The sequence below is a fragment of the Pleurodeles waltl genome, chromosome 8 (assembly GCF_031143425.1).
Source record: "Pleurodeles waltl isolate 20211129_DDA chromosome 8, aPleWal1.hap1.20221129, whole genome shotgun sequence".
NCBI classification, from domain to species: Eukaryota; Metazoa; Chordata; class Amphibia; order Caudata; family Salamandridae; genus Pleurodeles; species Pleurodeles waltl.
The window spans coordinates 65,339,773-65,358,187 of record NC_090447.1 but is presented as its reverse complement, the minus strand read 5'-3'; positions in this window follow the sequence as shown (position 1 = coordinate 65,358,187).

The following is an 18,415-nucleotide window of genomic DNA, read 5'->3' as shown; positions in this document are numbered from 1 at the left end:
TACGAAATTGCTATAAACCTGATGTGCCACATTCAGAGTGTATCTATCTATCTATCTATCTATCTATCTATCTATCTATCTATCTATCTATCTATCTATCTATCTATCTATCTATCTATCTATCTATCTATCTATCTATCTATCTATCTATCTATCTATCTATCTATCTATCTATCTATCTATCTATCCATCTATCTATCCATCTATCTATCCATCTATCTATCTATCTATCTATCTAGATATGTATGTATTTGTTTGTATATATGTATGTATCCTGTATGCTGGGACCTGGAAGAGCAACAGAATAAAGACTTAAAAGTAAAGACATATCCAAATGAATCTAGTCTAGGTTGGAAAACAGTGACAAATATTGTTGAGCACAATTTGTGTTGCTCAAAAGTTAGTGCACTCGACAATTTTGTTTTCATATAAAGCCACACTAGCACCCAAGGGTTAGTGTGTCTGTATATTTGCTTTTGGCCTTGTATAGTTCAATGCTACCTCTCATCTAGGTTCCAATAATACAAATGCTACATACATAGATACATACTCATCCAGAGTTACTTCTTGAACAAAAAAAACTAAGGGCCAGATTTAAGGGAAAATGACGCTGTCCTGCGCCAAATTTGGCAGCGTCGTGCACCGCCAATTACACAGCGCAGGGATACATCGTATTTAATCAAATGCGGTGCAGCCCTGTGTATCCCCCCTGCATGGGTGCTGAATTTGCTGCTGCGCTCCAAACAGCTTGAACCATTGTGCAGGATGGGTGTGTTGAGGGGGAGATTGTTTTTGTGCAGTAAGGAACACCCTCCTGCCTGAAAACAATCTTAAATGGCAATTTACTCTTTCTATGTATGCTGCAGAATGCAGCACACATAGAACGAGCAAAAAACGATGAGAAATTTAAGCATTTCTCCTCGTTGAGCCCTGCTAACGCCACCCCCTGGGGTGGTGTTAGATATTGGCGCCACCTCAGGTTTACGAAAATTCGTAAATCTGAGGCAGCATCAAAATGCAATGGGTGTTGCTGTGGCACACCGCAACATCCATTGCACGCCCCTTCCACGCAAAGTGCTGCGTGTGAAGGAGCTGTATTTGCAAAGTGGAGTTAAGCCACAAAAAGTGGCTTAACGCCCCCTTGTGAATATGGTGCAGTGCATAGTGCACAGGAACATCACTAAAAGTGTTGCTCTGGTGACACTAGAGGCTCTCAAATATGTCCCTAGTTCCTCATAAATCTCCTCTACAAAGAAAGGCAATATTGTATTTTATGCTTGTGAGCACTGCCTTTGAATCTCACTCCCCAAAGGGCACATCAGGAGCTAAGAAGCCCTCTATGGACTGTGAAAACTCCCCTTTATTGATGATTATTCTTTGAAACATAGGTCAGCTGCTTTTTGCAAGCCCATCATTTGGTGGTGGCAGGGAGGGCATGCCAATTGTAAGATATAAAACTATTGTTGGGAAGGGAAAGGAGTCAACTTGTTTCTGTGATTCCAGGAGGCCCATGTTAACTGCAACCTTGCATTTTGGTAGCTCAATAATGTCCCCTAAGTTGTGTCTCCCATACCGTAATTTCTGGGGACCTGACAGACCCTTTCAATTGATCTCCACAAACATCCATTAGTGGTAGGTTCTCTTTTGCCCAGATGTACAAGACTTCCCAAATCGAGGAGAGATCAGCATTAGCTGGTGTGAATTCAGGAAAATCATACTAACCTGGCTGTTCCTGAAAGTAGGACTCAACTAGCTCAGAGACAACAGGTTGCACTGTTAATGGAAGTTATCCTGCAGGTTTCCTGCATATACAGCTTCACGGGCAAATCTCTGCTACATATGCTGCACCAAGTGTGTAGTACACCTCGATGCATAACACCAACACTCATGCTCATAGAGGACACCATAACTAACAGCCTTAAACAACCATGCACAATAGGTAGAGTAACTAATTACTTGATCAGCCAGAAAGTGGTTTATGAACCTTTCATGGATAGGAAAGTACCATAGAAATGCTGGAGTGTAGTATAACACAATACATTTTCATATTTTTTTCCAGTGACCCATTCCATAGATTCCAGTTTAACACCAGCAACACAGGCTTTGTAGTGACTCTGAGACAAGATACCTAAAACATGTATCACACTTTCTATCAGAAGAAGAATCATAAGAGCTTCTCTAAAAGATTCAACCGTGCCCCAATGAAATTCTTGCTTGGTGTCCCTCTCTGGTTTAGGGAGAAGCAGGAGCCAAAGGGCTATCTACCTCTCCTCTACACATTCATTCTGAGATGTGGATGCTGATAGCTGCATCATTACACGAGCACATGCAGGTAGGGGGAAATGTCATCTTATTTACAGGAAAAAATGGAACAAGTCGGTGAAGAGCTGTGATAGTTTGGCCTAGAGTAGGCGAGACTATAAGAGCAAGCAGAGAACATGGGATGTGTTGAAGCTGCACAGATAATGGTACCACAGGTATAAAGCATCAATCAGTGGCATTACACAAAACAAAATGGGCCATCCTGCAAAATGTTACCAGGGGCCCTAAGTTTCCCATATCTCCCAGACATACATAGGCCTAGGGCTGAATGGGGTCTCCCTGAATGTTTGGGGGCCTATTGGAGGGTGGGATGTCCCCCTGCACCGCAGGGCCTATATTAGACCCCTTGCATTAATATGTCCTTCATTGTCCATTTGTCTAGATAAGATATTCATTGCTTCCCTGTCCATTTTTAGATCTGGCCTGGAGCCTGCTTAGCTATGTACTATTATCCTGTAGTCACCCAAAAAGATAAATAAATACATGATCAAAATAAATAAATAAACAAATAAATAAATACATAAATAAATAATTATTAGAGAAGCTTTGAATGAAAGTAACTGTGATGGAAACTCACACTATGTACTGCTTACACACTTTTCCTACTGCATGTGAGATAATCACAGGGATCACTTGGAGACATATATATGGGAACACCAATATGTAATTGCACTTGAATAAATATATCTGTCTCACCAAATCCTCCACCAAAGTGTCTCTAATTTATGATGGGAGAGTCTTTATCAAAGGCTGCCTGTATTATATTTTGCTTTTGTCCATTGTTTATGTTTGTTATATAGTGCAATAATGAGTTTTGTTTAAATATCACGTCTGTGGCTAACATCGATGTTGTGGCAAAGGCGCAGGGAGTGCCGAAATGCGTTTTTGACAGTCCTTGCATGTATGTATATATGTATATGTAAGTATATATGTATATATCTATTTATACACACACACAGATATATATAGATAGTGAATTTAGATACAGATATGCACTATATCTACATCTATATTCACTGAAAAAACAAAAGGTTACAGGTACGTTATAATTAGGCTCACATTTCACACGCACAAAACCAGTGAAATTCAGCACTTATGGTTACCTCACCTAACTATAATTTGCGCCCCTGTAATGCTCTGCTTATGACCTCATATATTACATCACTCATGACATGGTCGGTGACATCACTGATGACATGGTCGGTGACATCACTGATGACATCACTGGTGACATCTCAAATGACATCACTGATTACATAATTCCAGTGAGTATAAGTGGTTATATGGATGTGTGAGTGGGAGAGTGAGTGGTTGTATAGGTGAGTGGGTATGGGTGTGCGTGTGTGCTTATATCGGTCGTTGAGGGAGTGTGTTTATGACTGTATCAGTGAGTGAGTGGGTGAGTCTGTGAGTGTACGGGTGAGTGAGTGGATGTATCAGTGGGTTTAAGCATGACTTCATGGGAGAGTGAGTGGATGTGTGAGTAGCTGTATTGGTTAGTCACTGGGTATATGGGTGTCTGCATGGGAAGAGTAAGTGGATGTGTGAGTAGCTGTATTAGTGGGGCTGTGTGTGGCTGCACAAAGATCTGAGTGGGTCTGTACGTGGGTGTGTGACTGAGTGGGTCTGTATTTAGATGCATAAGGGTCTGAGTGGGCGTGTGATTGGGAGAAAGTGATTGAAAAAAAGAAATTGAGTGAGAAGGCGAGAGACAGAGAGCTTTTTAGGCGTTGATGAATGATATACTTAGAATGAGATATTTCTGGACAAATTGAAAAGAAAAATGTGTTTGTCAATTAAAAAGAGTGAAATTACCTTTCAGTATGCACCTTAAACTTTTGAAGTTTAAAAGAAATTGATGAAGAAATAATGACTACGGATACACATGGATGAGAACCATCAACTTTCATTGTGAGAGTCTGTGACCTTAAGCTTTAGGCCATAGATGAGTCCTCACTGTGATACTTCCAGACATACCTATGACAGTCAATCCACACATGTGATTGGAAAGAAAAGTGAATGTTCCATCACTAGGATGGTTTAACAGTCAAAACACTAGTAAACAAACAAACATGCTGCCAAACAATACTAGGATTTGGACCTTCAGCCTACTGAGTGATAGTAGAAGACCTCAACTATGAGGCCAGAAGTGACTCTGTTCTGCTCTGCATTCAAACATAACTACAACATTAGTACCAAACATCTTGCTGGTCTTAGTCTTTGAAGTCATTGTATGGAGAGACCATTGTAATGACAATCTCTCTCTCTCTTCCATCCCTTTATGGCATGGAAGAGAGAGTGAGAGAGAGAGTGACAGGACCATGAGGGAAGCCTCAAGGGCCCTGCAGTCGCACAGCACCCCGTCCAACATAATCTAGCCTTTATGAGTTGGTGATCCCCGCACACAGAATATGTTTTGCAACAGGGAGGTGGTAGTCCCTAAGGCTGTGGGGGGCTGCATCCATTTTTTTTAAAGCCCAGGGAGGTGGTGGTCCGCGGGGCTGTGGAGTGCCTCACAGCCCCCGCACACAGAATATGTTCAACCCCAGGGAGGTGGTGGTACCCGGGGATGTGGGGGGGGGCAGGTTCCCCCTCTCCACACATAATGAGTTTACCCCAGGGAGGTGGTGATCCCTGGGGCTGCGGGGGGGCAGGGCAGTCTCCCGGATTCAAAATGTCAATGCCCCCTGGACCTGGCCCACCAGGGAGCTTCTTAAAAACAAGTGCAGAACCCCAAACTTTTATTAAAAAATTTTCCCACAAATTTGCGTCCTCGATGCGAAATGGCAGGAATTTCTTTTAAAAAAAAGTAGGTTTTACCCATTGGGATTCCACCACCAGAGCTAAGGGGTCAGGGTGGTTCTACCCTGGCCCCTTGTCTTATTTTTTTACTTTTTTTGTGGGATTCGGCTGGAGCAGAGTCCCATGATGGCTAATCAGAGCTCTGCATTTCCCTGCATAAGCTTGTCATTATTTGCAAAGTTGTCGCGGCCAGAGATATGTAAATTTGGATTTCCTTGAATATCTCAAAAACTACTAAATGGATTTACACCAAATAACCAAAAGCACAATCTGCGTACCATCAGCTAGCTTTTGCCAAATTTGATGTAATTCCGCTCAGTGGTCAGAGCAGTAGTCGTGTTCAAAACTCCTTTGGCAATTAAAATGGGAAAGGCATCCCCTGCCTGACAGATCACCCTAAAACTTTCATTGCACAACAAGAATCACAGCACACTTTTTGGGGGAAAATTTCATGAAGGTACACGTAAAAAAAAGATTGAAGGCAAGTAAAAAAAATGTTTTTATATGGAAACATGGTCCTAACTATAACTACCTACTGGCGACCGGTAATCTATCTATCTATCTATCTATCTATCTATCTATCTATCTATCTATCTATCTATCTATCTATCTATCTATCTATCTATCTATCTATCTATCTATCTATCTATCTATCTATCTATCTAGTCACTCAAGTAACTATAACTCACTGTCTAAGGTAACTATAACTCGTATCCTCACCATGCACAGTTTGTTCTTTATTAATTTGACTTCTAATGATTCATTGATATTTTTATTGACATTATAAAAGTTGTCATGAGTGGTGTAATATCTGGGGTAATTAGCAGTCCATGGTGTGGACGTAGCCCGACCTTATTAATTATTTTTTGGGGATGGGGCACCCCAGGCAATTTTGGGCCCAGGGACCATATCTCCTGGGACCCGACCATCTGTCCTGGGTGCCTCATAGGGCACCCAGTGTGAAATGAGACCGTAGTGGGAGCATGAAGGCCACGTGGTCCGAGCCGGTTTTCCACATCCTGCAGGAACCAGCATTGCTGTCACAGAGAAGGAGCTTCTAAAGATGCAGCTCCCTGTCTGTGAAAGCAATAGTTTCCTCTGTTTCCCTGATTGCATCTCTGCAGGCAGGGAAATAGAGGAAACCTCCGTTCCCACATAGTTTGACAGCACACAGTTACTGGTACCGGAGTGTTTGCTCTGACTTGGCAGGAGCTGCCACGTGCCCCACATGTAATCAGGTTTTTTTGCCCTTGGGAGGTGGAGGTCCCTGGGCTTTGGGGGGAGTTGCACAGCCCCGCATATAATCAAAACATCCCCAGGGAGGTGGCAGTCCCTGGGCGCCGGGGGGTGGGATCAACAGGGCCTACTATTTCAATTAAAGCATTTTGCCCAGAGGGATGTCTATCTGGGACCCCAGCACAAGAGCTAAGGGGGCCAAGGTGTCCACATTTTTTACTCTTTTTGTGAGACTCAGCTGAAGCTGAGTCCCAAGATGGCTGCCAATATTTCCTTTTTGAAATGTTGGCAGCCAATCAGATCTCAGCTTGAGATCGGGAGGGTGCCAGAGACTTTTTGTCCCCATACATACAAATTAGAATTTTCTTTAATAAAACGAAAACTACTGAACGAATTTACACCAGATAAACAAAATGGTGTTTTCGGGACCATGAGCTAAGTTTCTGGCAAATTTGCTGTAATTCTATCCAGTGAATTTGGCTGCTATTCCTGTTCAAACTCCCTATGGGAATTACAATGGAGAAAACCCATTTTGGTACCCCCCTTTTTTTCTTGGCTCCCGCGTGACAGATCACCCCAACAGACAGCAGCTGACATGACCGTCGTATTTTTTTTAGAAAACTTATTGAAGATTCGCTAACCAGCGGCAAAGATATAGGCAACTATAAAATACTTTTTCTATATAAGCTAGGTCCTAACTATAACTACATAGTGGCAACCAGCCATACAATTTCCTTTCCATTCAATTCTGTGAAAGAAACGCAGGCACTCCAGACTTGGTTCCACCACAAACGCTTTATTTGCACACTGATTGTACAAACTGAAAACTCATAAGGTTGAGGGCAACTCATTTCCACCAAATCGGTCTTCTTCCTAGCCCACCTTCTAAATCTGAAAAAACAAGCTCCACCACACCTTAACATTATATCCTGTCCATCAATAAACATAGAAAAAATCCTTACTATGAAATATTTCACTCATATATATAAATCAAATTCCTAATGCCATTCTAAACATTCCATATCATCACTCTATTATTTCATTATTCCCATCTTGTACACATTTATATATTCTTAATTCATCCTTAATCATTTATCATCACCCTTTCCTATCCATCGTCTCCTATGAATAATCCTTTATAATCATTAGGAGTCACCCCTACAAAATACTTTTCTCCCAAAAACTTCTCATCCAGCAACCAAATAATAATTACAGATAAGCAAAATTAATCAATGTTAATACATTGAATAGTAGGAAGGTGTAGACTACATCTCTGAGCACCTGGTAGGCGAACCATGCCTCTTTCCCTCCAAAAATTCCTCATACCTCATCCCATATGTACATACAGTGCTTCATCCTGGTTTAACCCCCAAGGGGCTCTACTGTTAAGTCTAATTATATGCTCCGATTCCATCTTCCTTAGGATTCGTTCCCTGTCTCCTCCTCTTGGGGACAGCACGACCCTGTCAATTCCAAAAAGTTACATATTATCAACTTGCCAACAGTGTCGCGCTATAGGATAATTAGCATCATTCTTTTTGATAGCCCGCCAGTGTTCCAATATACGTTTTTTCACTGGAAAGATAGTGCTACCCACATACCATAAATTACATGGACATTTTATAAGGTAGATGGTAAAATCCGAGGTACAATTTATGAATTTATCAATCTTTTTTTCCTCCCCTATGGGTAAAGTGTAGGTTTTAAGATTCTTACTGTATTTACATGCCTTACAATTAACACATTTATAAAAACCTATTTGTCTCATGAATCCTGTCTGTTACATAGCTGTGTACTAGTATATCACGTAAAGATCTACTCTTTCTGTATGTGATCTTTGGATTAGGACTCATCATCGGGCCTATAATTTTAGCTGTCTTAATGAGATGCCAGTATTGTTTCAAAATATCCCTAACTTTGTTGGAATTCGCATTAAAAGTAGTTATACATCTCACCTCACTATCACCCTTCTCTCGTCTCCTTGGAGTCAAAAGGTTGTCCCGTTTGATATTTGCTACTTTTCTACAAGCTTCCTTAATAACTTTACCGGGATAGCCTCTAGCTCTAAACCTAGCAATCATGTTACTTTGTTCTTTCTCAAAATTGACTTTTGTACTGCAGTTGCTTTTTGCTCGCAACAATTCTCCATAGGGTATGCTCCATTTCAATTTGGAGGGGTGATCACTCTTCGCATGCAAGATACTATTGCCCGCCGTACTCTTCCTATACAAACTTATCACCTCTTCGCCCTCTATGGTAACCAGAACATCTAAAAACTCCATAGCCTGTCTATCCCATTTATATGTAAATTTCAAATTAAATTAATTTCTCTGCAACCAATTCAAAAAGTCTAACAGGATATTCTGGGGCCCATCCCTTGTGCTGAAGGCCACAGTTGTTGCATGCAGCAAGGTCCATGGGGCAGGAGCAACTGCAGCGTTGGTGCTGGCATCACTGAAGTCATTCCTGGCATTGCTGAAGTCGAGAAATGAGCTAAAAGCTAGCTGGTAAAGTCTTTGTTGGCCCTGAGACTTCAGAACAGGAGGCAACCTCAATCCAAGCCCTCGGATAGCACTATTGGGGGAAGGCAGAGTCCTTCCAGCAAAGTCAGAGGCCAGCAGGCGGCAGGGCAATAGCAGGGCAGCAGTCCTTCTCAGCAAAGCAGTCCAAATGAGTCCTTTGGGCAGCCTGGCAGTTCCTCTCACAGAGTTCAGATATAGATCCAGAAGTATCTGGTTTGGTGTCGGTCAAAGACCCAGTTTATATACCCAAAAATGCCTTTGAAATGGGGGAAACTTCAAAAAGTGGTTTTGAAGTGCACAGGTTCCCCTTGCAGCCCAGTCCTGTCTGCCAGGATCCCTGTGGGGGTTATCAGTCCTTTGTGTGAGGGCAGGCTACTGGCCTTTGAAGTGTAAGAGAGAGCCTCTCCACCCTTCCTGCCTAGGGAGAACCATTGAGTTTGCAGATGAATACAGATGAGACTGAGTCTCCTGTGTTTATGGCTGTCTGGGTGGAATGCACAAGGAGAGCTGTCAACCAGCACAGACCAGATGTGCATTGGAGACAGGGCTGTAAGGCACAGATATCCGTAAGTGCAGAGAGATGCCCACTTTCTAAAGTAGAATTTCTAAAATATTAATATTGAATTGAACTAACCCAGTAAGCAGGATTTTCTATTACCATTCTGGCACTACTAAATATGACAGGGCTACTCCTTCCAGATAAGAATCTACCACTTAAAGGTATATGAGGGCCGTTCTAATGCTAGTCTATGAGATGAGCAGGCCTCACAGTAGTAAAAAAATTATTTAGGGGTTTTTCACTACCAAGACATGTAAAACACATAAGTACATGTCCTTCCTTTTAAGTACATAGCACCCTGCCCTATGAGTTACCTAGGGCCTACCTCAGTGGTGAATTATATGTAGAAAAAGGGGAGACTAAGGCTTGGCAAGTAGTTTTAACTGCCAAGTGGAAGTGGCAGTGAAACTGCACACAAAAGTCTTGCAATGGCAGGTCTGAGACGTGGTTAAAGGGCTACTTATGTGGGTGGCACAATCAGTGTTTCAGGCCCACTAGTAGCATTTAATTTACAGGCCGTGGGCAAATGCAGTGTACTTTACTAGTGACTTACAGGTGCTTTAAATATGCTATTTGGGTAGGAACCAATGTTATCATGTTTAGGGGAGAGAGCAGTGGTGAAGTGTGCAGAGTCATAAAAGCAGCAGAAACAGGGTCAGACAAATGGAGGGAGGCAGGCAAAAAGTGTTGGGGTGACCATCCTAAGGCTGTCAGGTCTAACACCTATAACTATAGTATGTGACTTGGCAGTATTTGTTTTTAATCCCAGATCACTCATAATAAAACACATATGTTAAGCAGCTTCTGTGGCCACACCCTAGTTGTTCACATCAGAACATCATTGAACATATAGAAGGGCAGGGAGTTTTCTCAGACCCACACTGGGAGTGCCTGCTTCCCTAACATTAAAAAAGTGTCCAGATTATTAATATATAAACTAAAAAGAAACCCTGTCAGCACATATCCTTGTCTAATAACACACTTCATTTTGATGGGATCTGTACACCCAGTAGGTCCATATATTTATACCTTATATATCCTGTAACTTCCTCATGCATCTGGGCCAAATTGAACAAGTGATTAGTCTAGACCCATATTCAATATTTTGCCCCAAAGCTTCCCTCTTTTTACCCAATAAAATGCTGAGGTGAGATCCACAACAGCTAGGTGGAGACACCCCCACTTTGCATGAGCATATTTTTTGATAATTAAATTAAGATTTAAACATTGTTCTACTGCCAAGGCCATGCCTGAATCTATACTGGACTACAGAGAGACTACCATTCTCTGACACTGAGGTCACTCCAACATAATCCTGGCCAAAATCTTGCTTGTTGCATCAAGTAAGGTAATAGGGTGACAGCATCAAGGGTCTGCTCTATCGTCCTTCTTAAAGATAGGGACAATGACGGAGTTTGACCATGATTTGGGTGGGCCTGCACTAACTGCGCTCATTAAGATGTTAATGATAAGTGGTGGCCATAAATCAATGTTATTATGAAAGAGGTCAACTGGTATCCATTAGGATCAAGAGCCTTATTTTTGGCACTTTACTCAATTGCAGATTTAACCTCTTCTAGAGTAATAGGTAACAGATCCGCTGAGAGCCCTTGGGAACTGACTACTGCATTGTCAGAGTGATTATCAGATTCAATATGGCTATCATATACTCTAGAAAAATGTTCAAACCATTTATGAGACAAAATAGTAATAACAGAGGAGCATTATTATTGTCTCCAAAATAGAGGGCATTAGCCATTCTTCAGAATAAGTAGGCATCATTCTTCATGCTGGCTTCATGCAAATTATCCCAGGCATCTTGCCTAATTGATGGTTTGCTGTTCAGAATTGCTTGCTTATAATCTCATCTACAAGTTCTCACTGCCCCATCTCTGTGGGTACCTGTTTCGGGGCAAAACATAAGATGTAAAAAGCCCTTTTGCATTTCTTAACAGTCCGAATTGGTATTTTGGGCCGATAAGAAATGCAAAATGGCCTTTTCTTATGTACAAAGGCCCTTAAGGAATCTCAAATTGTGATTTCTCCCTCTACCTTGTAGAAATCACAATTTGCGATTCCCAGAATAGGAAATCACAAATATTGATTGCGATTATTATGCTGATGTACAAAGCATTTCCTAAATGTGGCTTAGGCATTTAGGAGATGCAATTACCACTGACATAAAGTCAGCGGTAACCAGGTGCAATTTGAAAAAAGCACCCCAAAGTGCTTTTTAAAAAATTGGAATAGAGCACACACATGCCCCTTAAGCATATGTGTGCTCTACTGATGCACCCTTATTTCTGGAGTGCACCAAGGGGGCCTTTTGCTCTTTGCCATAGCTGGTTTTGCAATGGGATTTCTAAATACTGATTTCCTAATAGTGATTTCTACTGTGTAGGAATCGCTATTAGGAAATCGGTATCTCTGTACATAGCATTTTGCATATCTTAAATAGAGATTTCTATGAAATCACTATTTAAGAAATGCAAAATTGCATTTTTGTACATCTGGCCCAAGGTCTTCATTGGCTTTCAAGCAAGCTTTATCAAACCATTTTTTCAGACCGACCTCTCTAGCTATTGTATCAGATTTCAGGACCCCCTTGATAGTGTGACAAATCTTATTAAATGCCCACAGCAAACACTTGGGGTCTGACTCACTATCCAAACAAACACACTGTGTTCACTATGGTCACCTTATGAAGAATGCCCTTGTTTTTGTTTATTCTGTTGGAAAGGTGGTAAGCAAACAATGTTACATTTCCTTTCCCAAGCCTAAAGAATGCTCAAAATTAGAATAATCTTCAGCATCATATATCAGTACCCAACATTCAGAATTTCTAGGTTTTGGGCACAACCTACAATCTCCTCTTTAAATCATAATAAAAAAATATAATCATAATAATCCAAATAAAAATCTTTATTAAGGTCCTCATTATGAACACGCTGGTAAAAACCACCGTGTTCATGCTGGCAGTCTTCTCCGTGACCGCCAGCGCCCCTGGAACCCTGCTGGCCGTATTATGAACATTCCTCTGGTCCAGCGGGCAGAAACATTATTTCCGCCCACCAGCCCAGAGGAATGCCTGGCCGGGACATTGACGGTGTCTCCACATGGGCAGTGACCTGCGCAATGGGGCACTGCACAGGGGCCCCTGCACTGCCCATGCCAAGTGCATGGGCCCCCAGAGGTGCCCCAGTGCACCCCTCCTGCCAGCCTTTCCCTAGCGGGGAAACCGCCCCTCGGATAATGATACCGACCACCGACAGGCAGCCAGACGGAGGCAGCCTGGCGGTGAGTGAGGGCCGGCAATGGCAGCCCTCCATGGGTTCATTATGTGGCGGTATGGGCCGCCATGTCGGCTGGAGGGATTTCCCGCTACCACCAGCCCACACCGCCAAGTTCATAATGACCGCCTAAATCCTTATTAAATTCATTCACAATCTTTCTAAGGGCCTGAGACTGCTATATCTATATTACTAGTAGTGATATTATTCTGATACAAGTTAACAATAAAAAGCATTTCCTTGGACAGAGAATGATGATTTGAAAGTTGGGGGAATCAAGGTAGGTGTCATAATAACTTATACTTAAAGTTGTAGAAATCAAGGTTTACAAACCACCTCTATGGTGGCCCCCACTTGAATAGGCTGCTGGTGTATAAATAGATATAAACCCATCTATATGAACTGCTTTACGTGCCCAAGTCTCTTGCAAGCAAACAATATAATAGTCTTTAACTAGATTCAAAAAAAACATTTGGAGTTATATTTGAGTACATCCAAATATAAATCAACATTTGGTATGAACCCAGAACATGTGGCTGCATTTGCTGTCACAAAAGCATTTGTATTGCTAGCAATTGTCTCCTCAGCTACTAAAGGGGTTGGCTCCCAATTCACACATTTCAAAGAGTCTACCATTTTTTCAATACATACATTAGCCCTTTTCAAACCCAAGTCCAGCCACCTCTTACTAGATAGTAACTGCTGACTAGCAGATGACTTGGAGTCCATACTCCAAGTACAGCTACTTTGTGGAACAGAACCTGATGGTATGATTATACCCAACATTAATTAACCTGTTCAAGGGGCGTAAAACTGTGATATATTGGTACTACTATGATTTTTGTACAAATGCCTGGTGAGAGGGGCAATTAAAGGGTCCTGTATTGGTTGGTCCATAAAAATGACTCAGAGGCACTGCTTTAATACACCTATGAAATAGACCTTCAAGGAACAGCCCAATCAGCAAGGACCCAATAATGTGTGCATACCTGGAATTTATAACTACACAGTCCCCCAGTTACTCTTTTTGGGTATTTCCTATCCAGAAACATTGTTGCACATCAATTACAATGATAAATAAGGTTTCACAACTATAAAAATGTGTTGACCTTGCCAGCCAATGTACAACTTTATTTTTTAGATGACACTTATTTTCGACCTGGTCATGAATTAGAACAGGGATGCTCTTCAGGACTATCAAATGTGCAGTGGCATGCAGTGGCAGCTGTAAAGCTTTATCAGCTCCTCTAAGATCTATATTCTTTCTCAGGTGAACATCCATATGTGTCCTATCATTGCTTGCGACTGAGTGAACACAGGCACTTTCCTTGAGCCCTACTTTTAAAATGGGTATTATTAAAATGGGAGATGGGATTTGTCAATTCCGTATGCATCCCATCACTGAAACAGCCACTGCCTCCAACAGCAATAGTTCCAACATGAGTTGAATCATTGTGAAAGAGACTGTTCATATCTAGAGTATTAAATGTGCCCCTTTTTGCCGTTCGCTCTCCTCTGTGCTCTTTCGGACTCTTGCTTTACTTCTGCGCTTTTCCCTCCACTCTCCCTCTCACTCTCACTCTAACCCCTTTCTCTCTCCCCTCCGGCCCCACCCCCCTCCTCTCTCGCGCTGCATTCCCACCGCTGTTGCCCCTTCAGCCCCATCCCCTATTTTTCAATCCGGCCCCTGCTCCCACCTCCCAGCTGTCCTCTCCTCCTCCCCTCCCTACTTAATGGTGCCCGCCTGCCATCAAGCCACCCCACAGCTCACCTAAGGACCCTTCTCCTGCCAGAACTGCACCTTCACCAGACTCCACGCCAATGACCGACCCACCACGACAGGTGGATCCTTCTCAACACCCGCTCCATCCACAAACATGCCATCGAACCTTGGAATCTGCTCAACTCAGCTTCCCCAGATGTCACCTTCCTGATCGAGACCTGGATGAACCCCTCCTCAGCACCAGACATCGCCATAGCCATCCCGGACAGCTACAAGATCACCCCCAGGGACCGCTCCAACAAACCAGGAGGAGGCATCAACATCGTCCACAAGAACATTCTCAGGATCACGACCAGCACCGAAGACACCCTCAGCACCACCGAAGACCTGCACTTCCAAATCCACACCAACCAAAACACCACCCTCCGAGGGACCCTTGTTTACAGACACCCCGGCCCCCAACACCAGTTCAGTGACTCCATCACTGATATCATCATCACGCACGCTCTTGCATCCACAGACTACATATTCCTTGGGGACTTGACATTCCACCTCAAGAACACCAACGATAACAACTCTACCACTCTGCTCAACAACTTCTCCAACCTCTGCCCTCAAACAGCTCATCATGACACCCACTTACTCTGCAGGACACACACTCGACCCCATTTTCTCCGCCAGCAAACACATCTCCTTCAGCCACACCACAGAGCTCCACTGGACAGACCACTGCTACATCCACTTCTCCTTCGACAAACTCACAACACACCATCACCCACAACAGATTCCCCACCACAGATGGAACAAGGTCACGGAAGACCAACTGATCACTACACCCTCACAGAACTCACCCATCGACACCACCAACACTGACACAGCTGCTCTCAACCTCAGGTAATGGATCGATGACTGTGCCAACACTCTCACGCGATCAAATTCCTTCCAACAGACGCACCGACAGAAAGGCCTTCTGGTTCACCGCCGACCTCCAAGAATCTAAGCAAACATGCTGAAGACTCGAAAAGAAGTGGCGCCAAGATCAGACACTGGACAACAACACAGCCTTCAAAAACGCCATTCACAGACACCACCAACTCATCCGAACTGCCAAGAGAACAGCCTTCAATGAACTAATCAACAACAATGTACACAGCCACAAGGAGCTCTTCAACATCGTGAAGGAGCTCTCCAATCCCGGCTTCAACATCAATGACATCCCGCCATCACAAGACCTTTGCGACTCCCTAGCAACCTTCTTCCACTGCAAGATCGCAGACATCCATGACAGCTTCATCACTCAGACCCCCTGTCCACCACTGACATCACAGACTAACCACCCACCAGCCTCCTGCTCTCCTGGACCCACGTCAAAGACAGCAACACCATTGAAATCATGAACACCTTCCACTCGGGCTCACCATCTGACCCCTGCCCTCACCACATCTTCAACAAAGCAAGCTCCGTCTTCGCACCCCAACTTTGGAAGATCATCAACAGTTCCTTTGAGTCCGCCACCTTCCCGGAGAGCTGGAAACATGCCGAGATCAACGCTCTCCTCAGGAAACCTAAGGCGGACCCAAAGGACCTCAAGAACGTCCAGCCCATCTCCCTGCTCCCCTTCCCAGCAAAAGTCAGAGAGAAAATTATCAACAAACTGACTTGTTTCCTTGATGAGAACAGCACTCTAGACCCATCCCAATCCGGATTCCGCAGCAACCACAGCACCAAAACTGCCCTCATCGCTACCACCGAGGACATCAGAACCATACTGTTCGACACCGTCTGCCACCACCCCATACGCACACACCTCAGCGATGCAGGAATCCGCAACAGAGCCCTGGACTGGATCACCTCCTTTCTCACTGACAGAACTCAGAGAGTCCGCCTCCCTCCATTCCACTCTGAAGCCACCAAAATCATCTGCGGCATAGCCCAGGGTTCGTCCCTCAGCCCGACCCCCTTCAACGTCTACATGGCTCAGCTCGCTAACATCGCCCGATCCCCCAACCTCAACATCATCTCATAAGCCGATGACACCCAGCTGATCTTCTCCCTCACCAAGGACACTGCCAAGACCAACTTCCACGAAAGAACGAAGGCCATCGCCAAATGGATGAAGAACAGCTACCTTAAACTGAATTCTGACAAGACTGAGGTCCTCATCTTCGGCTCCACCCATTCCACATGGAACGGTCCTGGTGGCCTGCCACAATGGGAACTGCACCAACACCTACCGACCACGCACGCAACCTGGGATTCATCCTGGACTCCTCACTATCTATGACCCAGCAAGTCAACGCCATCTCCTCCTCCTGCTTTAACACCCTCCGCATCATTCGGAAGATCTACAAATGGATCCCCACTGAAACCAGAAGAACAGTCATCCAAGCCCTCGTAAGCAGCAAACTGGACTACGGCAATGCCCTCTTAGTGGGAACCACGCCCAAACTCAAGAAAAGACTGCAAAGCACACAGAACACCTCAGCACGCCTCATCCTGGACAACCCCCACCACTGCCACATCACAGCCCACCTGAGACCTGCATTGGCACCCCGTTAACAAGAGAATCACCTTCAAACTCCTCACCCATGCTCACAAGGCACTGCACAACACCGGACCAGAATACCTCAACAGACGGCTCTCCTTCTACACCCTGACCAGACAGCTTCGCACCGCCAACCTTGCCACCATCCCACACATCTGCAGAGCCACCACTGGCAGCAGATCCTTCTCGCACCTCACTGCTAAGACATGGAACACTCTTCCCATCCACCTGCATCAGACCAAGGACCTCCTTACCTTGAGGAAACAACTCAAGACTTGGCTGTTCGAGCAGTAGCAGCCCCCCCCTCAGCGCCTTGAGTCCCTCACGGGTGAGTAGTGCGCTTTACAAATTCCTTGATTGATTGATTGATTGATTAAAAGGGACACTCTGTCTAGTACGCTGCAGCTCACTTGCCTGTAATCCATATCTCCTGGGGTGGGACTTCATCCCTCAGGATACTGCTCACTGCTTGCAGGCAGAGGAGTGGCCAACAGCAAACAATGGGCTGCAAGCGCATTCAGTCCCACATGGCACGGGACACTCTATCCAGCCGCTGCAGCACGGTTGCTTGTAATCCATATCTCCTGGGGTGGAACTTCATGCCCCAGCATACTGCTCACTGCTTGCCAGCAGAGGAGGGGCCAACATTAACCAATGGGCCTCAAGTGCATTCAGTCCCACATGGCACGGGATGCTCTATCTAGCCGATGCAGCCCGCATGCTTGTAATCCACATCTCCTGGGATGGAACTTCATCCCCCAGGACACCGCTCACCTCTTGCCAGCATAGGAGGAGCTAACAGCAAACATAGGGCTTAAAGTGCATTCAGCCCCCTGCAGAACTTGACACTCTATCTACCCGCTGCAGTCTGATTGCCCGTAATCCACATCTTGCGGGCTGGGAATTCATTCCCCAGGATACTGCTCACTGCTTGCCAGCAGAGGAAGGGCCAGCAGCAAACATTGCGTTTAAAGTGTATGCAGCCCCCTGCAGTGTGGGACGCATCCGGGTGCTTGCCCAGGCCAAGATAGGGCCAAGAGCCTGCCGGTCTTTGCCCTTCATCACCCAGAAGAGACCGGGCTGGGCCCATCCTCTTTAATCCGTGCTTCATGATTGCCACTATTGGAACTTTGTAAGTGTATTTTTAGTACAATCAATTTGTCTTTTTAACCCTTGAATCATGCTACCTTTATCCAAAAGTAAGTTTTAGACAAGTTGAAACTCTGAACCCACCATGGGGAAACGTAAGGCCTCTGAGATACCCAACACGAACACTAAACAAATCAAAACCTCCAGGCCCAGGTGGCACTCATGCTACCTCTGATGATGGAAGGACTTGTACAATGGAGACTGTAGATCATCTAATAGAAGAAATTGAAACACTATTACATGCAAAAATATCCAAGGGTACTGCAG